This window comes from Vigna umbellata, chromosome 2 (genome assembly GCF_029865625.1).
Source record: "Vigna umbellata cultivar VRB3 chromosome 2, Vumbellata_1.0, whole genome shotgun sequence".
In the NCBI taxonomy this organism is placed as follows: domain Eukaryota; kingdom Viridiplantae; phylum Streptophyta; class Magnoliopsida; order Fabales; family Fabaceae; genus Vigna; species Vigna umbellata.
The window spans coordinates 20,344,604-20,370,736 of record NC_142166.1 but is presented as its reverse complement, the minus strand read 5'-3'; the positions used below and the strand labels follow the sequence as shown (position 1 = coordinate 20,370,736).

At 34.9% G+C, this 26,133-nt stretch overlaps 1 pseudogene; it reads left to right on the top strand.

The window, feature by feature from the left end:
* Positions 1-8,531: 8,531 nt before the first annotated feature.
* LOC148203578 (uncharacterized) lies at positions 8,532-25,353 on the top strand (annotated as a pseudogene).
* Positions 25,354-26,133: the final 780 nt, after the last annotated feature.

The window sequence follows — 26,133 nt, the reverse complement described above, 5'->3', positions numbered from 1 at the left end:
TAGCTTGGACTTAAAGAAAAAGAAGAATAAATAGACTTTCTCTTTTTGTTGTTTGTAGTGCAAGTAAACATGCATAGTTTTTAGTTTTTAGTTTCTAGACTTGCTAAGAAGCTTATAAACCCTTTAGAAATGGAAGAATTAAGAGATGTGGGACTAAGAGCACTTGAAAACGTGGTAGTCCAGACTTGAAAGCATTCCAAGTCCCACATCCCTTAAAACTCTCCAATTACTTCATCCTAAAGGTTATATAAGAAGCCTAGGGGTCTCCTTTTGTACTCACCTTTGATTGAATGAATATAAGAGTAATTTGCATTCATTTGCTTATCTTCTGAGATAGAATTTTGTAAGTCATCTTTTGGGTCTTATCTTGTGAGAAGCAAGTGACGATCCAACCTTGACATTTATCTTGGATCATTTCAAGTGGCGTGTCCTCAAGTTCATAAGTTCTCTCTTCCTTATCTCTTCTATTTTAAATCTTTTCAATTGCCATTTCTTAATTGTCTTTAGAACATTTCTCTCTAAGCATGCTATTCCTGTATCTAGAGCCATGAGCTTGATCCTTATTAGGAATTGCATGTTAGAGTAGAGTACACAAGCATTTTTTTCAATTCTCGCGCGCTAGCGCACGTTGCATGCTTGTCCAACTTGTTTGCTTTCGTTTGAGTTCGTTTCTTATCTGTTTTGTGTGCAATTTTTTTTAAAAGTTTTGTTTGCATGTGTACTTCAATCTCTAGTTTTTACTTTGTTTCAATTCACTCTGTACTATTCGCAATCAAATTGTTTCTCCACTGTGTTCATCCAGTATTCTACTGTTGATAGACTTCTAATCTGTTTGTGTTTGTGCTTACTGTTTTGGTGCTTTGGTGGCTGTTTCTTCTATTCTGGACGTTGTACAACCTCAAGCAAATCTTAAGGATGATCCAAAGGCTTCAATCCCATGCGTAGCAGTGGGTAAACATTGCTGTCCAGAGGCTTCCACCACTATCTTTCACCGCAAGCAACACATCTTCTTGGAAGTCTTCAACAAGTAGGTTTATTCTTTCCATTTGTTTGTTTTTCCAGCTTATATTTTTTGTCTTGGCTGGATTGTATGTGTCTTTTCTTGATTGCTTAGCTTTGAATTAAGTCATATGTGTTTTCTCCTTAGCAGTTTTCTAGAAAATAATTCTTGAAATTGCACTTGCTAAGAGTCCTTTTGCATCTTGGTTCTTGTATACTAAATTGAGTTGTATCAACTTAGGATTTAAGTGTGTATGCTTTGCTTGTATGTTCTGCACCAGTAGAGTTATTAAGCAAATCAAATTACAGCTTTGACAAACACACATATTAAAAAAATACATATGCTTGGCCAAGACTAGTTGTTGCACATTGCATTTTTTTTTTAGCAATACCAAAACTGCACCTGTTTGCTTAATTCTGCATGGTCTGGCCGAGACTTTCATCTTCTATTTGGTGTGTTTGACATATTCATTTTGAACCTCTCTTATCATAAATTTACAGAACATATAGGTTTGAAGCATTCCAAATTAATTCCACTCAATTTTTGATCCTTCTATTCATGTATGCATAGAATTTAGGGTGTGAATTGTCTCTTGTTTGTGTCAATTTTTTGCTGCTGTCTTGTTCACTTGTACCATTGTTTTGACTCCTTATATCTTGTTGTTTTGTCTCCTATTAGTCTCTAGTTTGCTGCCAATTTTTCTGTGCCAAGTTTATTGCTTTTATAGGTTCTGTTTTCCATCTTTTGTCTTGTGGTTTTCTTCAATTTGGCCTCTTGAATTTCTACTGTCTTGGTTTGGATTCTTTAGTGTGTTGAGGTTGGATTGTATGCTTTTTCACATGCTTTTGTCCTTTAATTGGTACTCTAAAATACTGACTTGCGAGACACCTTACTATTTTGAAAGAACAATGCATGTGAGTGGAGTGATCTTGCTTTTGTTTCGCCATAAACACCGTGAGTTTTGAGCCTAATTTTTTGGTGCTGCTGTGAGTGAACCTTGGCTGCTGTTTACTTCAGTTTTGCTGCTATATTTGGACTGTTTTCTAACCTGTTTTTTGTGTAAGTATTGCTGTTGTTTTCCTTTAGAAAACCATGTCTGCATGTTCAAGACACTCTTCTTCCACTGGAAGTAATCATCACGGAAGTGCTTCTAGCAAATTTAATTTGATGAAGGCTTTTCAACAAATGAAACATCAAATTGACTCCATTAGTAAACGGTTGGACAAGGATGTGAAAGCAAAGGGAAAGCAAGCTTATGATCACCAAGACAACAACCACACCTCTCATGGTCTTGGTCATACCAAGAAGAAGCAAGAAGCTAGAACCATGAATGTATACCTTCCCTCGCCAAAGTTGCACTTGTCGCCCTTCAAAGGCGAAGAAGACCCTAACATTTGCTTAGATTGGATAGCTAATGTAGATAACATTTTTGCTTTGCATAGTTTAGATAATTCTTGGCGTGTAAAGTTAGCTTGTTTAGCTTTAGAGGGATACACCAAACAATGGCTAAATAGGAGATACTTAACCATGGCCTCACCCGCGAGTACATGGGAACATTTTAAGGAAATTGTTATCCAGCGCTTCGTACCTCCTCACTATTTTAGGGAACTCTTGCTTAAGTTCCAACGGCTTAAGCAGGATAGACGAAGTGTGGAGGAGTATGCACATGAGCTCGAAGTGCTCACACACCTACTAACACTAAAGAAAATGATCATGCAAAAATAGTTAGATTTATTAGTGGACTCAATAGAAACATCCAAGATGTTGTGAAACTCCATGATGATGAGACTTTAGATGTAGTGGTTCATAGAGCCATGAAAATAGAGAAGAAACTCTTGAAAAAAGAAGCTTGTCACAACAAATTTTCCAAATCTTCAAGAGATGGTTTCTACAAATCCTCATCATCAAAGGATAAAACCAAGGATGTTTCTAAGGAGCCCACTAACAAATCTTGTCCTCATCCTTCTTCTAACCATTCCTCTTCCCCACCTAAATCTCCTTCTAGACCAAGTCACATTAAATGTTTTAAATGCTTAGGACATGGTCATATTGCCTCTGCCTGCCCCACCAAAAAGGCAACATGCATTGAGGGTGAAGTAATTATGACTAATGAGTCTACCTCTTCCTTACCTTCACCAACATATAGCTCTTCTTCCTCATCAAGTGGTGCCAAAGAGAAGGTCATGCTTACTTGTTTAAATGAAGAAAGAAAAGAAAGAGAGGAGAGAGTAAAAGAAGAGACTGCGAGAAAAGAAAGAGAGGAGAGAGAAAAGAAAGAAAAAGAAGAACTTGTGAGAGAAATGGAGAACGACAAAGTCTTAGTAAAAAAGGAAGTGTTACTGAAGGCACCATCCACTCCCATCATTTAAATAGATCCAAGCCATGATAAGGGAGTTTTTCAATCCTTCTACTTTTCTCCTTTAACTAAGTTTTCTTTCTTTGTTCCAAAAGTATTTTGCACAACTCTTTCACCTCCCTCTTTCCTTCTTTCCAACTATTTCATAAACATTTTTGAAACATATCATGAGTTAGTGTTACCCCTTTGGTTACATTAAACTCAAGACAAAAATATTTTTTTCTCTAAAATTGGTCTGCTCGTTTTCACCCCTAAATACAATCAAAATATAAGGAGACTTTCTTTTACTATTACTTGTTTATATACATTGATTGGTCAACATAAATTCATTCACAAAATGTTTGATGATTTTTGCAAGTTGACATTTGATCCAGGAGGAGTTGCTTTGGTTTATACACGAAATAAATCACTAATCTTAGAATAGGTTTCATTGGCTTGTATTTGCTTGTTTTGTTGTTTCATTATTTCTAGTTGTAGAGAAGCTTATAAACTCTTCTTTTCTTTATAGTACAAGTAATGTGGGACTTCACATAGCTTAGACTTAAAGAAAAAGAAGAATAAATAGGATTTCTCCTTTTGTTGTTTGTAGTGCAAGTAAACATGCATAGTTTATAGTTTTTAGTTTCTAGACTTGCTAGGGCTTATAAACCCTTTAGGAATGGAAGAATTAAGAGATGTGGGACTAAGAGCACTTGAAAACGTGGTTGTCCAGACTTGGAAGCATTCCAAGTCCCACATCCCTTAAAACCCTCCAATTACTTCATCCTAAAGGTTATATAAGAAGCCTAGGGGTCTCCTTTTGTACACACCTTTGATTGAATGAATATAAGAGTGATTTGCATTCATTTGCTTATCTTCTTTGAGATAGAATTCTATCTCTAAGTCATCTTTTGGGTCTTATCTTGTGAGAAACAAGTGGCGATCCAACCTTGGCATATATCTTGGATCATTTCAAGTGGCGTGTCCTCAAGTTCATAAGTTCTCTCTTATCTCTTCCATTTTAAATCTTTTCAATTGCCATTTCTTAATTGTCTTTAGAACATTTCTCTCTAAGCATGCTATTCTCCATCATTGGCCTAAGGAGGATTGTCGTTTCTTACTCTGCGCCTGCACTGCGATGCATGATGGCCCGGCTTCCCACATATGAAGCAATTTCCTTTCTTCTTAAAAGTGGGGTTAGATGCGTTGGGGCGATATTTTCGAAAATTATTTTTCTTATTGTGATTAGATGTGTTTGTACCTTTTTGGAGCAGGTTTGTCTTCTACCATGTTTGCTTTTGCAGATAAAGCTTTGGCCCTCGTAGCAGCACATTCTTTCCTGTTGGTATCTCCAATAATTATGTGAGTGATCAGCTCTGAAAGTGACATTTGTTTGTGCCTGTGTTTTAGTTGTTGAATGTAATCAGTCCAAGAAGGCGACAATTTCTCGATCAGAAGCTCTGAAACAAACTCATCTGGTAGATAAACGTTCTCCGCTTTGATATCTTCGAGTAGATTTTGGTACTCATTAATTTGCGACTTTATGTCCTTGTCTTCAACCATTTCCCAACAATAGTAATTCTCAATGATGAATCTTTGTCTGACTATATCTTTAGGAATGTATTTGAGAATCAACGAATCCCAAATGTCTTTCGCTTCCTTATAGGAACAGTACACATCGAACAAATCGTTAGAGAGTGCACTAAGTAAAGTATGACGACATACCTTGTTTGCATGAACCCAATCTTCAACTTGTTTTGAATTTGGTGGGAGACTAGAGTCAGGTTTTGAAGATGAAAGAGCAAAAGCGACTCCATACATGTCTAAGAGGGTTGACACACGTTCTTGCCAGCGCCGGAAATTTTGACGAGAGAAGACTTCAATTTTTGATACATCCGGGAAAGGTTTCGCGAAGACTGTCTGAGTTCCAGAAACTATATTCTGATTCTCCGGGATTGAGTTTTTGTTGTTGTCATCCATAAGTCCTTAAGATTGTTGTAGAAGCTGACAATAATAGAATAAAGATCACGAACAAAAGACTTCCTGAGGCGTGTAGATCACGGTCCTTAAGGACTTATCCGCGGTGTATTGCACAAGCCTCCCAGGATCCAACAGGAACTTCTCAAAATTTTTGAGGATCTCAGAACTAGCAAGGATCTCTTAAAAGGATAATAAAAATAAACCCGTTATATTTTCAGAAATAAAAAAAAGGAGAGAAAACAAAAGCATAATAAGAGAATGAGAGAAAGAGAAGAGTGTGAAAGTCTGTGTTTGGAATGAGCAAAGCCACTCTATTTATAGAGTTCATGGATTAGGCCCATTATCCAAAACATTTAAAATATCTTCTATTAAAAATAATTTTTAGTAAAATAAAGGAACATGCAATATAAAAATGAACGTTACACACCAAAATAATTAACATTGGCAACAACATTATCTCCAAATTGAACATTGTGCACAGAGCTTGCGGGAAAACATTTGCAATCCCTAGCTTTACGATTTGACCAAGGAACTTCCAAAAAATCGTTTTCTCTTATAAGCTTTTGCAATATATATATTAAAATAATCTAAACCTGTGAGTGGACCAAGTCTGATCATCAGGATCTGCATAAAACATGGTAAATAAATAGTTAAGAGTGTCTTCCACTCTGAACATAAAAACCTAGAAAATGTCTTTTAACAAAGTTCTAAATTTAAAGTAATTTCACTTCCTTTTCACTTTAAACTTCTCCAAGCAAAGTAGTAATAAAAGCAACTTATGATAACAAAAAATATGTCACTTCTAATGAAATGATAAAATGATTACTTTATCTATTACCATACTAGTTACTAGAACAAGTAACAGGGTTAGGAAAACAATTCCAAACCCAACAGGTCAGCAAGCATAACCCATCAATTTTGGCAAGATGGGTTGAGTTTTACGACCATCTAATTCACAAAGTTCCTTCGTATTAAAAACAAAACCAATAGATTGACAATTGTAAAGCTTATACCCCCAGAAGGTATCTTAAATACAGAGCCACCTGGATCTTAAGTTGCTGATCATCCTTTAAATAACATTTTTAAGAAGCATTCAAGAAGACACTCCATCCCTAATTTCTATCTAAGAAGAGTTTTAAAATGCAAAAGTTCCAAAATACAAAATCCCCTAGAGATATAAACTTTTTATATCTAGACCTTGAATCAATAGTCACAGATCTAGACCTTGCAGTACAAATTTTTAGTTTGCATTCTTTGATGGTTTAAGTTATGTATGGTGGAGTGCGGTGTAGTAGACTGTGTCAGGATAGTCACAGTAGTGAGGCTAAATTAGGATGCTTTGATGTGGCATTAGTAATCTTTACTACACGAAGGGGGATGTTTGAGTTAGTGGAATTAGATTAGATTTTCGGTATCATAGAGTTAATGATGTTTGTGTTATTTTCTTATAGTGATTTTTTTGTACCAGGAAGTAGTACATTTTGTTATTTCTCTTTCTTTTTTATTCTACTGAAGGCAGTGCTTCGTTTTAAACAAGATAGAGAATTGTGTTACTGGTGTGAGTTGGGACCTTAGCCTTGATATTCTGATAGTATGTTTGTTCTGGTTTGTGTATTTCTAAGTCCATATAGCTTGTTGGCTAATCTTCTCGTGGGATAGGTTTATTTAAATAACTTTATGAAGTTTCAATTGTAGTAGTCTTTTTTTTATGGGGTTGCATTGCTTAGAGTAACCAGTGATTGCATGTAAAATGGTTAGTATATTAGGTTGCGTAGAAAAGGTTAATGTCATAGATTTTTCTTCATGAATTAATAAGCCTCGTTTTGCATGCTAAGTACTTTTGCTTTTAATGAGTTCACGTGACTTTTTCTAGTTGATACTTTATGCAAAGAAAAAACTCCAGTGGTTATTTTTTTGTTGTTAAGTACCTTAGGTTTATAATAATGTTATAAAATATCTCTTTTTATAATGAAAGAATAGAATCTTTAATGAATGCATGCTAAATAACCTTAAAATCACAGTAATTTTCAATAAAATATCTTAGAATTATCCATAACTGTTTTAGTTATATACTTGCAATACAAATTTGTATTCTGCATTCTTTGATACTTTAAATTATGTATGGGGCGCTAATCCTATTTTGTGTATGATTGGATTCTTGCTACATGATTATCACTTGTTCCTTTTAATTATATTTGTTGGTATGCAATTGTCTCTATTACTGTATATCGAAAGTATAAAGGTTGAAGGGTTTTTTTTAATACACATATGGATCAATTTGGGAAGCATGTTGAAACTAATTCATGTGATAGTCAGTCTTGTTTTACATTGTTTTCTTTTGGATGCACTAGTAGTTAACAAGAGTGAAGTTATGTGGATCAATATTTTTTTCTATGGTTATGTATTTTTTCTTGTTTGCTTTTCTTCCAAAATTTTTTTATTCAACAATAGTATTTTTTCCTTTATTTCTTTCACATTGTCAGAATCCCCATCTTCTAAGCCACCAACTCCTTTCTGTATACTAGAATCACTATGTACACTGTTTACAATATCCCCATCAAGTGAAAGGTAATATTTTGTCTTCTGACTTTATGAATTTTGCACATTTCTTCCTATAAATCCAACTACGTTTTGGGCCCAGTCATAAACATCCTGTCAGAGATGTAAAACCATTCCTTGGACCTCCAATTAACAAGTTAAGCTTTCGAGAATATAGAAATATGTTTTGCTTCATATTAGTAGATATTTTGTTGACAATACAAGATCATATTGCTAAAATACGCTAAACTAATTTAAGTGTTATGCCTTTGTATTTATTATAATGAAATAGACATAAAACCACTTCGTGTTGCTTAATATAGATTTAAATCATAGGTTGAAATATGGTATTGCAAGATTGTCATAAATTAAGTGATTAATGGTGTGTTCAAAGTTGAGTTAGTATGAATATTATTTATTTGTATGATATTGCAAATAGTGTTAGTTTCTATATATTGCTAATACTATATTGACTAATCTTGATAGATTAATAAAATATGGACTGAAAATGGATGTTCGCTAGTCGATTATCAATAGAATACAAGGATGGGGTGAAAGAGTTTTTTAGATTTGCAGTTGAGCATGCAAAAACCCCTAGTAGAATCATTTGTCCTTGCTTGCAGTGTTGTCATTTAAAGGTAGTGAACACAGATGAGTTAGAAGAGCATTTAATATGCAATGGAATTGATAAAAGTTATTCATGCTGGACCAAACATGGTGAAAATAGAAAAAATCATATAAATAATGGTTTTCATCATAATACAAGTTATACACCGAAAGAGACTGACACATCATATGAGTTAGATGAAGTTGAGGAGATTGTAAATGTTATTGAAGAGGATATGCGAGATTGTCCTCAGATGTTTGATAGGTTGACAACGAATGCAAAGACACCATTGTATAATGGTTGTACTAGTTTCACAAGACTATCAGCAGTCTTGAAATTATTCAATTTGAAAGCACAAAATGGATGGTCTAATACTAGCTTTACTGAATTACTATCACTTATAAAAAATATGCTACCACAAGACAATGTTCTTCCTAGTCGAATGTATGACACTAGAAAAATGTTAAGCTTTATTGGGATGAGCTACGAGAAGATTCATGCTTATCTAAATGATTGCATTCTTTTTCGAAATGAATATGCCCCGTTGGATAAATGTCCTAAATGCATGACATCACGCTATAAGAGAAATTTAGTGCCGAGCAAAGTGGTATGGTATTTTCCTATAATACCAAGATTTAGGCGCATGTATCGTAATGAACAAGATTCAAAGAACTTAAGATGGCATGCAGATGAAAGAATACGTGATGGAAAGCTTCGGCACCTTGCAGATTCTCCTCAATGGGTAAAAGTTGACCATGAATACCCTAATTTTGGGAAAGAACCACAAAAGCTACGTCTTACTTTGTCTACTGATAGAATAAATCCGCATGGTATGCAAAGCAACTCGCATAGCACGTGGCCTGTGGTTATGATTATATATAGCCTACCTCCATGGCTATGCATGAAAAGGAAGTTCATGATGTTATGCATGCTAATTCCAAGTCCAAAACAACCAGGGAATGACATAGACATATACTTGGTACCTCTTATTGAAGACTTGAAGGATATGTGGAACGAAGGTGTAGAGGTGTATGATGGGTATACGGAAGAAAGTTTCCTACTAAGGGCAATGTTGTTTGGCATAATTAATGATTTTCCAGCATATGGTAATCTATCTCGATATAGTATCAAAGGGAAGTGTGCATGCCCTATATGTGAAGATAATACAGATTAGGTGCGTTTGGAACATGGTAAGAAAAATGTATTTCTTGGGCATCGTAGATTCTTACCTTCAAAGCACCGTTATCAAGATGGAGAAAAGCATTTAATGGGACAACAGAAGAACGTAGAGCTCCAAAATTGTTGTATGGTGATAAAGTTTTTGAAAAAGTAAAGGATATAAACAACAAATTTTGTAAGCCTTTTGCAAGAGATCTTGTCACAAGTGGGTGGAAGAAAAAGTCAATATTTTTTTATTTGCCATATTGGAAGTCCTTGTACGTTAGACATTTGCTTGATGTGATGCATATCGAAAAAAATGTATCTAATAGTGTCATAGGTACGTTGTTGAACGTTCCTGGAAAGTCTAAGGATGACATCAAGGCAAGGTTGTACTTAGTTCAAATGGGAATTTGAACAAAATTGACACTAATAAAAAAAGGAAAAAGTCAATATCTACCTCCAGCAGCTTGTTAACAGTTGAAAAACCGTTATTTTTAGACTTAATTTTGACCTTAAAGACAACCTTTATGACTTAGAAACTAGCATGTAATCATGCTTTTGCATATGTTTTGTAAATAAGAGAGTTGGATGGGTTTTATGCTTGGTTTTCCTTGTTTTTGCAGGTTTTAAGATGAATTGAATGGAACACGTGAAGTAGCCACAATTCATTCTTTCATTATTTTTCACCTAGTTTGACCATGATTATGGTGAACTAAACCTTCATTATTGTTGGGGAATCAATGTAATCATTTGAAACTCTCATGTATTGAATTGGTTTAATCCATATGCTTTCTTTCATTAATAGTTCGAGTTTTTCTTCTATACTCTATGCATGCTTTGTTTAACTCATTCAATTGCATGATCATTGATTTTATTTGTATGGACACATATAGATAAATCTAGACATGAAGAAATTCACCCAATAGTAATATTGCCTAGACATAGGGATAGGAGGATTTGTTGCCTTTAAGCTTCTGTGCGAATGTAATGCATGAATAATTGCTAGGGAGACAAGACATTGTAAACTAGTGATTAGGAGTAGGCTTTCTTCACCAAGACATTGGGTTTAAGGTAAATTAGAAAGTGACATTAACATTAATGAAGAAGATGAATTCTTGAATACATGAGAGTGGATAGGATGAATTGAAAACCCCCAACAACATTATCATTCCATATATTTCAATCACATTTTGCTTCTTTTGTCCAATTGATCAATACATGCTTTCATATTTACTTTTTAGAATTTGCATTTAAATCTCAAAGAATTGGTTTTTCAAGTCTTATTTAATCAAGAAACCACACAATTGTTTAGGCCGTGAGTCCTTTGGGAAACGATACTTGGTCTTACCATTTTATTCTTACTTGATACGATTCGGTTACACTTGTCGAGGGTTAACAAGTTTTTGGCGCCGTTGCCGGGGACTCGTGGTTTAACTATTCTATTTGTGTGAATATTTATTAACTTTGACTTGATTTTTTATCTTTTGATCTTTTTGTTTATCTTTTTATCTTTTTGTTTTTATTTTTTATCTTTCTATCCTTTTAGTTTATCTTTCTATCTTTTTAGTTTATCTTTTCTATCTTTTTGTGCTAATAATTGTTTCTAGGGTTTTGTGTTCTTGTGTATACAGGATACAATTAGGACTAGGAGCAAGAAAACTTCAGAACCTCTTCTTGAAGGATTGGACGAAAGTAGAAGGAGAAGGAGGATCTGAACTTCTAGAGAACTATTTCCTTCTCCGGATACACTTCTACAACCCTCTCCACAAAGATCTAAGCATAGTACTGAAGAGATGGCTGTAGAGAACAATAGTAGACGTACTCTAGCATATTACACCACTGTTGTTGGCCCTCATCACTTTAATAGCATTGCTAGGCTGAGGTTCAATGCTGCAAACATGGAGGTTAAACCGGCATTGATACAATTGGTTAAGAGCAACCAATTTAATGGGCTATCACATGAAAGTCCATATGAGCATCTCACCACATTCAATGAGATTTACAACACTGTAAAGATCAATGGTGTACTAGATGAAGCAATAAAGCTTAGTTTGTTTCCTTTCTCATTGGGAGGCAATGCTAAGTTATGGTTGAATTCTTTTCTAGAGGAAAGCTTTACTGAATGGGAAGTCGTGGTTTCAAAGTTCTTAAACAAGTACTTCCCACAATCTAAAATCATCAAAGGGAAGCAAGAGATTTCTTCTTATAGACAAGGCATGGAGGAGACGCTAGGTCAAGCCTGGGATTGATACAAGAGCTTGTTGAGAAAGACGCCCACTCATGGCTTTAACGAAGCAACAGTAGTCATTCTTTTCCTTGGAGGTTTTGGTTCACAAACCAAGTTGATGCTAGATGTCTCAGTTGGAGGTAACATTAAATGCAAGACTCCAGAGGAAGCCATTGAATTGATTGACAACATGGCTACAAATGATAATGAGATGCATAATGATAGAGGAGCTTCAATTCAACAGGAAGGAGTTGTACAATTGCAATCTCAAGACGCCTTGCTTGCACAAAATGAGATCATCACTCAGAAGTTTGAAGAAGTGACAAAGAAGCTTTCTCTATTGCCTCAAGAGATATATAATATTTCGATGGCTCAAAGGCAGCAGAAACCATGGCAGCCACAACCTACTACATATGAGAAAACCACACAATTGGAGGATACTTTCCAGCAATTCATGAAAATGAGTGTCTCTTATTGTAAGAATGTAGAGGCAGCATTTAATAGTATGAAGATGCACATTTGGCAAATGGTCAACAAGATGGAAGGTTGTGAGAAGGATGCAAAGAGTAATTTGAGGGAAGAGTGTAAAATCATTGTTACAAGAAGTGGTAAAGTGTTAGAGGAAAGAAAAATAGAGAGAAAATGAGAGTAGGAAAGAAATACTTGAGTGGAAAGATAGGGTTGAGAAAGAAAAAAAGAGAGAAGAGGAAGATGAGAGAAAAAAAGAAAAAGAAAAAGAAGAGGTAGATGAGAGAAAAAAAGAAAGAGAGTTAGAAAAGACACTTCCTTATCCAAAGATTTATTCAAGGAAGGAGAAAGAAAAACAACTAGAGCGGTTCATGGAGATGTTTAAAAAACTGGAGATTACCATTCCTTTCTCTGAAGCATTGCAACAGATGTCATCCTATGCAAAATTTTTGAAGGAACTCCTTACAAAAAATAAAATAAAATATATTGAGAAGGAGACTATTGAAGTGCAAGGTAACTGTAGTGCAATCATACAACAATTACCTCCTAAGTTTAAAGATCCAAGGAGCTTCACTATTCCATGCACCATAGGAGAGTTGGAAGTTGGAAGGGCGTTGATTGATTGGGAGCTAGCATTAATTTAATGCTGCTTTCTATGTTCAAAAGAATTGAGGGTTTGGAACTCAAACCCACTAGAATGGCTCTTCAATTGGCAGACAAGTCTCTTAAATATCTGTATGGGGTAGTTGAAGATGTGCTGGTAAAGGTTGACAAATTCGTATTTCTAGTGGATTTTGTTATAATGGAGATGGAAGAGAATGGAGATGTGCCTCTCATTCTTGGGAGACCATTTATGAAGACTGCTAGAGTTTTAATTAATGTGGAAAATTGTAAGCTTAAAGTGAGAGTTCAAGATGAAGAAGTGAATTTTGATGTATTCAAAGTCATGACACATCCTAAAGATGATAAAGCATGTTTTCAACTTGATATACTTGATGAAGTTTGTATGGTGCAAGAAAGGATGGTACGTTATTCTTCTCCATTAGAGAAAAATCTTATTGATGCTTGTGAAGACTTGAATGAAGAAGAAGATAAATTAATTGATGAATGTATGACAGATTTAGAGACATTGAAGGAGATTCCAGTGGAGGATGCTAAGTTTGAGACAATTGATACCAAAGAAGAAGTCAAAGCAAAGAAGTTAGAATTAAAGATGTTACCATCACATTTGAAGTATATTTTTTTAGAAGAAGATGAAACAAAGTCAGTAATCATTAATAATTCTTTGCTTCCTGAAGAAGAAGAAAAGTTGGTAGAAATATTGAAAGCCAACAAAGAAGCTATTGGGTGGTCAATCTCATATCTCAAAGGTATAAGTCCTACCTATTGCATGCATAGGATCTTTATGGAAGATGATTATAGGCCGAGTGCTCAACCACAGAGAAGGCTAAATCCTGTCATGAAGGAGGTGGTTAGAAAAGAAGTATTGAAGCTCTTGGAAGCTGGCATTATTTATCCAATCTCTAACAGTGAATGGGTAAGTCCAATATAGGTAGTTCCAAAGAAAGGTGAGATGATAGTAATTTATAATGAGAAGAATGAGCTTATTCCTACTCGGACTGTTACTGGATGGCGAATGTGCATTGATTACAGGAAGTTGAATAAAGCCACTAGGAAGGATCATTTTCCTCTTCCTTTCATGGACCAGATGCTGGAGAGATTGGCAGGTCAGTCTTTTTATTGTTTTCTGGATGGATACTCTAGATACAACCAAATTGTGGTAGATCCAAAAGACCAAGAGAAGACGACATTCACATGTCCTTTTGCTGTCTTTGCCTACAGAAAGATGTCATTTGGGTTATATAATGCCCCAACTACATTTCAAAGGTGTATGCAGGCAATTTTTTTAGATCTCATAGAAAAGTGCATTGAAGTCTTCATGGATGATTTTTCAGTTTTTGGAGATTCTTTCCAAAGGTGTTTGGTAAATCTGGATATTATCCTCAAAAGATGTGTTCAAACGAATCTTGTGCTTAACTGGGAGAAATGTCATTTCATGGTAACAAAAGGAATTGTGTTGGGGCATAAGATTTCTGCTAAGGGGATTGAAGTAGATAAAGCCAAAGTAGAGGTCATTGAGAAAATTTCTCTACTAACAAATGTGAAAGGAATCAGAAGCTTGTTAGGCCATGCTGAATTCTATAGAAGATTTATTAAAGATTTCTCAAAAATTCCAAACCATTGAGTAATCTTCTGGTTAAAGATGCACCTTTTGTGATGGATGAAGAATGTTTGAAAGCCTTTGACATCTCGAAAAGTAAATTGGTGTCGGCTGTAGTGATTATAGCCCCAGATTGGAATCAAAAATTTGAATTAATGTGTGATGCTAGTGATTACGCAATAGGAGCCGTGCTTGATCAGAGAAAAGAGGTGTTTCACACAATTTATTACGCCAGCAAAGTATTGAATGATGCTCAGTTGAATTATGCTACTACTGAAAAGGAGTTCCTAGCTATAGTGTATGCTTTGGAGAAATTTAGACCTTATCTCATTGGGTCTAATGTGATTATCTACACAGATCATGCAGCTATAAATATATTTGTTGACAAAGCCAGATTCTAAGCCACATCTGATTAGATGGGTACTCCTATTGCAAGAATTTGATGTTGAAATCCGTGATTAAAAGGGGAGTGAGAATTTGATTGCTGATCATTTATCTCGATTGGTTAACATTGAGGTTACTAGCAAAGAGGCGTAAATCTGGGAATCTTTTTCAGATGAAACACTCATGTACATTCAAAAGAGGTCGTGGTTTGCTGATATGGCCAATTTTAAAGCTGCAGGAGTAATTCCAGAAGACCTTAATTGGCAACAAATAAAGAAATTTTTGCATGATGCCAAGCAGTTTATCTGGGATGATCCTTATATTTGTTCAAAGTTGGAGCAAATAATATTTTGAGGCGATGTGTGACCAATGAAGAAGTAGAAGGAATTCTCTGGCACTGTCATGACTCACCCTATGGAGGACATTTCAATGGGGAAAGAACAACAACAAAAGTTCTCCAGTCAGGTTTTTATTGGCCTACTTTATTTAGAGATGCTCATAATCATGCGAGGAACTGTGACAGGTATCAAAGAACTGGGACTATTTCAAGACGTCATGAGATGCCTTTACAAGGCATTTTAGAGGTTGAAGTCTTTGATTGCTGGGGTATTGATTTTGTAGGACCTTTTCCACCATCTTTCAACAATGAATACATACTGGTGACAGTGGACTATGTGAGTAAATGGGTGGAAGCATTGACGTGTCCCAAAAAATGATGCCAACATTGTGATTAAATTTCTAAAGATGCAGATCTTCTCACGCTTTGGAACTCCAAGAGTACTTATTAGTGATGGAAGTTCTCATTTTTGTAATTATCAGCTAGCAAAAGTACTCAAACATTATGGGGTGAGACATAAGGTAGCTGCACCTTATCATCCACAGACCAATGGACAAGCTGAGATGTCTAACAGAGAGATCAAGAGAATCTTAGAGAAAACAGTTGCTGCATCAAGAAAGGACTGGTCACAGAAACTAGATGATGCTCTTTGGGCATACAGGACTGCAATGAAGACATATATGGGTTTATGACCTTATCAGCTAGTCTATGGGAAAGCATGTCATTTGGCAGTGGAGATGGAGCATAAAGCTTTGTGGGCTCTTAAATTTTTGAATTTTGATTCTGCTGAAACTCAAAACAAGCGCAGAAGGCAAATGCTGGAGCTTGAAGAGATGCGGTTGCATGCATATGATTCATCCAGGAGTTACAAAGAAAAGGTAAAATTCTATCATAATAGGAAATTGATAAAAAAAAAGTCTTTAATCCAGGGCAACAAGTGCTATTGTTCAATTCAAGATTGAAGCTTTTTATACTTAATTTTGATATTGTCAAAATTGAGATGGTGCTAAGTCAAAATGGTCAGGACCATTCATAGTGAAAAGTGTGCGTCTTGATAACGATTGAAAAACCGTTATTTTTATACTTAACTTTGATATTAAAAACACCCTTTTTGACTTAGAAGCTTGCTTGAACTCATGTTTTTGCTTTAGTTTTGTGAATAAGAGAGTTGAAGGTGAATTTAATGGTTTTATTCTAGAATCCCTTGATTTTGCATGCTATTGAAATGATTTGAAAGAAGAGTTAAAGTACCGAATGGTTGGAATGCAGAAAAATCAACCAGAATGCAGAAAAGTCAACTAGTCAACCCGAAAAGTCAATCAGTCAACCAGAAAAGTCAACCAGTCAACCAGAATGCAAAAAAGTCAACTAGAATGTCGAAAAAGTTGCGCTGAGCGGTAATTACCGCTAAGCGGCAGTTTTGAAGTGTTGAAATCACCGCTGAGGGCTAAAAATGCAATTGAGCTTCATTCTGAAGAGCCGCACTTATCGCTGAGCGACAAAAGTGCCGCTGAGCGGCAAAAGTGCCGTTGAGCGTCATTTTTATGGGCTTGGACCTGTTTTCTGTTATTTTATGGTCTTGGACCTGTTTTTTGTTATTTTTATGTTCTATTTAAGGACTTGCACGTCCTAGGGATGGTATCTTTTGATGGCTTAAGCACACAAACACAATTTTCACCCAAATTTGGGAATGCGGGAGTCTCCTCTTCTCTTTCTAGGGTTTTTCTATCTCTTCCATTCTTTCATTCCATTGTTCATCTAGTTTCTCCATGATAATGGAGAGCTAAACCTTATTTGTTGTTGAGAAAGATGTAACCTCTTAAACTCTCATGTATTGAATTGATTCTTGATTATATATGCTTTACTTCATTAATTGTTAGGGTTTTTCCTCTTTGCTCTTTGCATGCTTTGTTTAACTCATTCAATCGCATGATCATTGATTTTGTCGATATGGACACATACGGGGAAATCTAGAACTAGGGAAATTCTCCTGGTAGACATAGGAATAGGAGGATCGGTTGCCTTTAAGCTTCTGTGCGAATGTAATGCATGAATAATTTCTAAGGAGACAAGACATTGTAAACTAGTGATTAGGATTAGGCTTTCTTCACCGAGACATTGGGTTTAAGGTAAATTAGAAATTGACATTAACATTAATGAAGAAGATGAATTCATATATGCATGAGAGTAAATTAGGTGAAATGTAAATCCAACTACAATATCATCAACTTCATCCATTCATTCTTGTGTTTAGCATCAATTGATCAAATTGCATTCATGTTTATTTTATTGTATTTGCATTCAAAAACCCCAAAATTTGTTCTTTAGAGTCTTAATTAGTTGAGTAATCACATAACTGTTTAGTGCCTTGAGTCTCTTGGGAAACGATACTTGGTCTTACCATTTATTATTACTTTATACGATTCGATATACTTGCTGAGGTCTTAACAAGTTTTTGACTCCATTTTTGGGGATTAAAAATTTGTTTATCAAGTTTTTGGCGTTGTTGCTAGGGACTGGTAGTATAACTATTTTATTCTTGTGATTCTTAACCGATTAGACGTTATCTTTAATTTTTATCTTTTTATTTCTTTATATTTTTCTCTCTTTTCATCTTTCTATATTTACCTTTTTCTATCTTTTCATCTTTCTATCTTTTCATCTTTATATCTATTCATCTTTCTATCCTCTTATCTTTTTATTTTTTATCTTTAATTTTTTATCATTTATCTTTTTATCTTTTTATCTTTCTATCTTTTCATCCTTTTATTTTTTTATCTTTTTCTTTTATCTTTTTATTTTTTATTTTTTTATTTTATTTTTTCATCTTTTTATCTTTTGACCTTTTTTATTATTTTTCTTTATATCTTTCTATCTTTTTATCCTTTTATCTTTCTATCTCTTCATTTTTTTTCTTTTTAATTTTTTATCTGTCTGTGCTAATTGGGTGCTCAGTGTTCTTTAGTGTTTGCAGGATAAAATTCGAAAATATGTACTAGGAGGACAAGATCATCAGGAGAAGAAGCACAACATCTACTGATGGATGCTAGGTGATTGAGTATCTACTGAAGGATACTATGCTATCAGACACTTACTGATGAGGGTTGATGAAAAGGATTTTCATCTACTGATGGATTTTAGTGGAAGAGTATCTACTGAAGGATACTATGTTTGTATACACCTACTAATGGGTGTTGGTGATAAAGATATGTTTCTACTGAAGGATGCTGAAGGATTTTGGGTCAGTCTTGTGACGTTAAACAAGCGCTACCTGGGAGGCACCCCAGTTTTCTAAACTTGTCTTTTTATTTTTGTGAACTTTAATTTGCTTCTGTTTCTAGAATAGGTTATGATGTACTTGGTTTAAAATTTAATTTGTGATGCAATGGTTTGATGATGTTGTTATGTTTGTGATGAGTGTTGCTTTATGATGCTAATTATATTGATTGATGTTGAGATGATGCATGATGCTAATAACACAGGTGGTTGCTCATAATATTGTGAAACAGATGCATGATGAATTGTGATTGTGATTATGATACTGAGCAGAATGTTTATCTAAATGTTGGAACTTGAGTTAACTTGTGAGAGATTGGGCTCTAGAGTTTTTGATTGATTGAGTGCTGTTTCTTTGGAAGCATGATTGATTTTGCCTAATTTTCTATGATTGGACCACTTGCTTGCTTGTTACAAATGATCAAGGCCATGTTTTTTCTTCTCTCTTAGAGCCGATGTTTATAGGTGAACCCAATAAGGATCAATGTTTTCTCTAACATTTGCACCTTGAGCCTAAATTTGAAAAGTGGAAAAACCCTTTTTGAAATCCTTACCTTGAGTTAAGTAGAGTATGTTTTGTGGTAATGGAGAATGGTTCAAGTTTGGGGTGGCGAGAAATCGGAAAGAACTTTGTGAAATTCATTAAAAAGCATTGGGCAAAAGCAAAAAGCGAAAGCAAAAAGCAAAGGAGAAGAAAAGAAAGAAAAGAAAAGGTTAAGCTCAATGCAATTAAAGTTTGGGAATGAGTTGAATATTGGTTTCTCACATAAAAGAAGAAAGAGAGTTGAGATTTAATGAGAATATATGAATTGTGCACTCTCTTAACTCAAGGATTTTGTTGTCTAGAAAAACCAATTTTCTTCTTAGCCCATCTTCAATACAAGCCTTGAAAAGTCCTTGTGATGATAACTTGCTTGTGAGTGTGTTTGATATGTGGTTAAATGAAAGGCAAAGTTGATTCATGTGACATTGTGATGGTAGAGTGTAAGAGTGTCACCTCACTATACAACTTTGAGTTTGAGTGAAACACTTTGAGTGCTTGAGTGAAACACTGTCTTTGGTGAGGAATTGTTCCATGCACTATATGATAACATTCTTGCTCGGTTGGTTGATTATTCATGAGGTTTGCATCTGTTGTGTATGTCTTGATTATGTGAGCACCATAGTTGAAGCTTGATTGGCTAAAGCATCATTATATCTTGACTAATCTTTCTATGATGAGCATTCATGAGTGATTTACTTGTCCTAAGAGAAAAATGCTTTTAGTGTGCTAGACCATTGTAGTATCATTATTTTATTTAAGCCAGGTTTTGTTTTGTTTGAGGACAAGCAAAGTTTCAAGTTTGGGTTTGTGATAACGGTTGAAAAACCGTGATTTTTATACTTAATTTTGATATTAAAAACACCCTTTTTGACTTAGAAGCTTGCTTGAACTCATGTTTTTGCTTTAGTTTTGTGAATAAGAGAGTTGCAGGTGAATTTAATGGTTTTGTGCTAGAAGAGTTAAAGTACCGAATGCTATTGGAATGATGTGAAAGAAGAGTTAAAGTACCGAATGGTTGGAATGTAGAAAAGTCAACCAGAATGCAAAAAAGTCAACCAAACAACCAGAAAAGTCAACCAGAATGCAGAAAAGTAAACCAGAATGCACAAAAAGTTGCGCTGAGCGGTAGTTTTGAAGTGCCGAAATCACCGCTGAGGGTTAAAAATGCAGTTGAGCTTTATTTTGAAGAACCGCAATCACCGCTGAGCGGCAAAAGTGCCGTTGAGTGCCATTTTTATGGGCTTGGACCTGTTTTCTGTTATTTTTATGTTCTATTTAAGGACTTGCACGTCCTAGGGATGGTATCTTTTGATGGCTTGAGCACAAAAACACAGTTTTCACCCCTTAGGGGCAGATTTGGGGATGCAGGAGTCTCCTCTTCTCTTTCAAGTGTTTTTCTATCTCTTCCATTCTTTCATTCCATTGTTCATCTAGTTTCTCCATGATAATGGAGAGCTAAACCTTATTTGTTGTTGGAAAAGATGTAACCTCTTAAACTCTCATTTATCGAATTGATTCTTGATTATATATGCTTTACTTCATTAATTGTTAGGGTTTTCCCTCTTTGCTCTTTGCATGCTTTGTTTAACTCATTCAATTGCATGATCATTGATTTTGTCGATATGGACACATATGGGGAAATCTAGAACTGGGGAAATTCTCCCAGTAGACATAGGAATAGGGGGATCGGTTGCCTTTAAGCTTCTGTGCGAATGTAATGCATGAATAATTGCTAGGGAGACAAGACATTGTAAACTAGTGATTAGGAATAGGCTTTCTTCACCGAGACATTGGGTTTAAGGTAAATTAGAAAGTGGCATTAACATTAATTAAGAAGATGAATTCATATATGCATGAGAGTAAATTAGGTGAAATCTAAATCGAACAACAATATCATCAACTTCATCCATTCATTCTTGTGTTTAGCCTCAATTGATCAAATTGCATTCATGTTTATTTTATTGTATTTGCATTCAAAAACCCCAAAATTTGTTCTTTAGAGTCTTAATTAGTTGAATAATCACATAACTGTTTAGTGCCTTGAGTCTCTTGGGAAACGATACTTGGTCTTACCATTTATTATTACTTGATATGATTCGGTACACTTGCTGAGGTTTTAACAAGTTTTTGACTCCGTTTTCGGGGATTAAAAATTTGTTTATCACATCCACAAGGAGCAATTGAATTGGTTGAACCATCGGCTAGTGATCAACAGAGAAGCTGGGTGATGAATGGTCAACGTCTCAAGCATTATCTGGGAGGAGAAGTAGAGCGGTTGTCCACAGTGATGAAGGTTGTTGATCCTTGAGCTTTTTGGGGTCAAGCTAGTGACGTTAAAAGAGCGCTTGCTGGGAGGCAACTTAGTGATTTAAGAACTTTTATTTTTGGTTTGGTGATGTAATTATGAACTTTTGGTATTTTTGTAGTTATAAACTTGTTATAGGGTTTACATCTACTGGAGGATGTTAGGTGGAAGAGTATCTACTGAAGGATACTATGTTCGTTTACACCTACTGATGGGTGTTGGTAAGAAAAGATTTACACTTACTGATGGGTGTTGGAGGATTTTGGGTCAGGCTCGTGACGTTAAACAAGCGCTTACTAGGAGGCACCCCAGTGTTCTAAATTCTGTTGAACTTATTTGCTTCTATTATTAGAATAGGGTGTGATGTACTCAGTTTGAAACTTTATCTGCTATGATGGTTTGCTTGTGATTTATGCATGATGAGTATTGCTCGATGATGCTTGGACATTAATTGATGTTGAGATTGTGCACATTATATGCTGATATACAAGTGGTGGTTCACGAGCTATGTTAACAAATGCATGATGTTGTGATTGTGATTGTGATTATGATGCTAAGCAGGATGTGTATGTGGAATGTTGAATGAGCCTATATGTGAGGTTTTGAACTCTAGAGTTTTTGTGAATGAATGCTATTACCTTGAAAGCATGAATGACTTTCCCCAGGTTTCTATGATTGAATCACTTGCTTGTATGTGTCATATGATCAAGGCCATCTGTTGTTACCCTTTATTAGCCAAATGATTTTAGCCCAATAAAAGAGATCACAATGTGTTTTATCCTTTGAACCCTTAGCTTTGAACATGATAGAAAACCCTTTTTGAAAAGCTTTACCTTGATTTGAGTTGAAGATATCTTATGGTATTCATAAATGTTCGAGTTTGGGTTTGCTGGGTGGTTTAGAAAGGGAAATATGAAAACCATTGAGCTAAGCATGTGAAAAGTAAAAGAAAAAGGAAAAGAGAAGAAAGAAAAAGAAAGGCTCAATGTAAAAGAAAGTTGGGAAGAAGGAAGAATGATTGTGTTTAGATGATTCACTTAACTCAAGGATTTTGTGATCTAGAAAAACCAATTTTCTTGTTAGCCCATCCACATTATAAGTCATAGAAAAGTCCTTGTGATGATACTTGCTTGTGAATGTGTTTGATTGTAGTTAAATGAAAGGCAAAGTTAACTCATGTGATATTGTGATAGTAGAGTGAAGGAGTGACCTCTTATACACTTGTATGTTTGAGTGAAACACTTTATCTAGTGAGGAAGGATTCCATGAGCACATGTTTACATCTATGATTAGTTGATTGATCATTCATGAGAATAACATTTGTTGGATATTATGTGATTATGTGAACACTAAAGCATGTGTGCATCTTGACTGAATTCTTTGTGTTGAGCTGATTTGAGTAATTACTTATCTTGAAAGAAGGAGTTTTGAATGTGGTGAACCATTGTATGGATTAGTGGAGGATTGAGCTACATCTTGTTTGCTTGAGGACAAACAAAGTTCTAAGTTTGGGGTTGTGATAACAGTTGAAAAACTGTTATTTTTAGACTTAATTTTGACCTTAAAGACAACCTTTATGACTTAGAAACAAGCTTGTAATCATGCTTTTGCTTATGTTTTGGAAATAAGAGAGTTGGATGGGTTTTATGCTTGGGTTTCCTTGTTTTTGCAGGTTTTAGGATGAATTGAATGGAACAAGTGAAGTAGCCATAAGTTGGAGTTAGAAAAGGAAGAAAAAGTGCATAAAAGAAGAGTCGCAAGTACCGCTCAGCGGAAGTTACCGCTGAGCGGCACTTTGATGTCCCGTAGTCACCGTTGAGGGGCAAACCTGCAGTTGAGTGTCAAATAGAAGAATCGCACTTACCGCTGAGCGGTAATTACCGTTAAGCACCATTTAATGGGCCTTGGGCCACTTTTCTGTAATCTTTAGGAGTCTATATAAGGTTTTAGTTGACCTAGGGTTAGTATCTTTTGGAAGAATGAAGCAAAATCACACTTTCTTCACCCCTTGAAGGATGATTTTGGATGCTCAAGCTCCACTCTTCAAATTCTAGGGTTCTATCTTTCATTCTTCCATTATTTTTCATCTAGTTTCACCATGATTATCATGAACTAAACCTTCATTGTTGTTGAGGAATCAATATAATCCTTTGAAACTCTCATGTATTGAATTGGTTCTTTAATCCATATGCTTTCTTTCATTAATAGTTAGGGTTTTTCTTCTATACTCTATGCATGCTTTGTTTAACTCATTCAATTGTATGATCATTGATTTTATTTGTATGGACACATATAGATAAATCTAGACATGAAGAAATTCTCCCAATAGTAATATTGCCTAGACATAGGGATAAGAGGATTGGTTGCCTTTAAGCTTCTGTGCGAATGTAATGCATGAATAATTTCTAGGGAGACAAGACATTGTAAACTAGTGATTAGGAGTAGGCTTTCTTCACCAAGACATTGGGTTTAAGGTAAATTAGAAAGTGGCATTAACATTGATGAAGAAGATGAATTCTTGAATACATGAGAGTGGATAGGATGAATTGAAAACCCCCAACAACATTATCATTCCATATATTTCAATCATGTTTTGCTTCTTTTGTCCAATTGATCAATACATGCATTCATATTTACTTTTTAGTATTTGCATTTAAATCTCAAAGAATTGGTTTTTCAAGTCTTATTTAATCAAGAAACCACACAATCGTTTAGGCCGTGAGTCCTTTGGGAAACGATACTTGGTCTTACCATTTTATTATTACTTGATACGATTTGGTTACACTTGTCGAGGATTAACACAACATATACTCTATCTAGAAAGGAAAAAATTGTGTTTTGTAAGTTTCTACAAGGAGTTAAAGTTCCCGAAGGGTATTCCGCAAACATTAGGAACTTAGTATCTATGAAAGATCTAAAACTAATAGGGTTAAAGTCTCATGACTGTCATGTTTTGATGGAGCATTTGTTACCGATTGGCATACGTTCCATTTTGCCTAAAAAGGTAAGATGGACCATAACTAAACTATGTTATTTCTTTAGAGCCATATGTAGTAAAGTGATTGACACTGGAAGATTGCAAGCACTAGAAAGAGAAATTATTGTAACTTTGTGTGAGCTTGAAATGTATTTTCCACCTTCTTTCTTTGACATAATGGTTCATGTTACCATTCACTTAGTTAAGGAGACACAATATTGTGGACCGGCTTATATGAGATGGATATATCCAATGGAGCGGTATATGAAAATATTAAAGGACTATGTGAAAAATAGAAGTCGACCAGAAGGATGTATAGTGGAACGATATATACTTGAAGAAGCTATTGAATTTTGTATTGATTACCTCTTTAATCTTGAATCAATAGGACTTCCAAATTCTTGACACTTAGCGAGAACAACAGGAGAAGGGATTTCTGGAAATACCATAGTGACCATAAGCAAGAAAGATTGCAAGCAAGCTCAATTGTATATCCTACACAATGACGATGAAGTTGAGCCATATGTTGAGAGACATAAAGACATGATTACAAAATTCAATCCAACCAGGACTGACCATTGGATATGTAGAGAACACAATGCAACTTTTATACAATGGCTAAAAAGTCACATTTTTGCAGAGTTAAATGTGAAATCCTGTTTAATTTCTGACAGATTGAAATGTTTAGCCAATGGTCCAAATTTTCAAGTCTTCTCTTACACTGGTTATATGATTAATGGGTGCACATTTTACACTAAAGACCGAGATGATCAAAGTACTATGGAAAATAATGGTGTAACTTTGGTGGTTGAATCTATGCACATCTCAAGTGCTAAAGATAGAAGTCCTATATATGCAAATATGTCGTATTTTGGGGTAATTGAACATATATGGGAGTTGGATTACACCACATTTCGGTACCCATATTTGGTTGCAAGTGGGTTGATAACAATAATGGAGTTCGACAAGATGAAACAGGATTTATGCAAGTGAATTTTAATAAAGTGGGGTACAAAGATGAGCCATTTATTTTAGCATCAAAAGCTCAACAAATATTTTGTCACTGATCTGGTTGATTCAATTGGTCAATTGTGTTGTTGAACAATAAAATGAACGATCCTTCTAATGATGATATAGAAGATGAATATACAAATATTGAAGATGATCCTTTGTATCAATTATCCTATGATGATAATCCAATAACAGATGATATCTTGTATAGGAGAGATGATCATGATGAAGAAATTTGGATAAATTCATCATTTTATGTCCATAAGAAACCTAAGTCTTTAAACTTCAAATCAAAGAAGAAAAGGTTGGATTTATAATTTTTTTTTCTTATGTTTATCCCTTTTTACTGATGTTATCCCTTTTTTATTTGAATCACTTTTATCACAGGTAAATGACAACTCCTACTGAAGATGATATTCCTTCTCCCAACCAAGCTACAGGGAAGAAAGGTATAGTGATTATGAAGAAGATCGTTCAAGCTAGAAGTGAGGGAAAAAAATTAGAGGTAATGGACATTGTATATTTTTTCGTATATTAGATATGTTACTTTCCTAATTATTGTTCAATATGTACTTATTCATAATATTAGGTTTCATGGAATGCAAAAGGTCAACCCATTGAACCCGGTGGCACAAACTTCATCAGTTATCTTGGATCCATTGTTCGAGTAAATGTGCCTATAACTTATGATGATTGGAAAGATTCAAGTTTGGATGCCTATAAAGAGATCATTTGGAATAATATACAAGTAATGTTTACTAA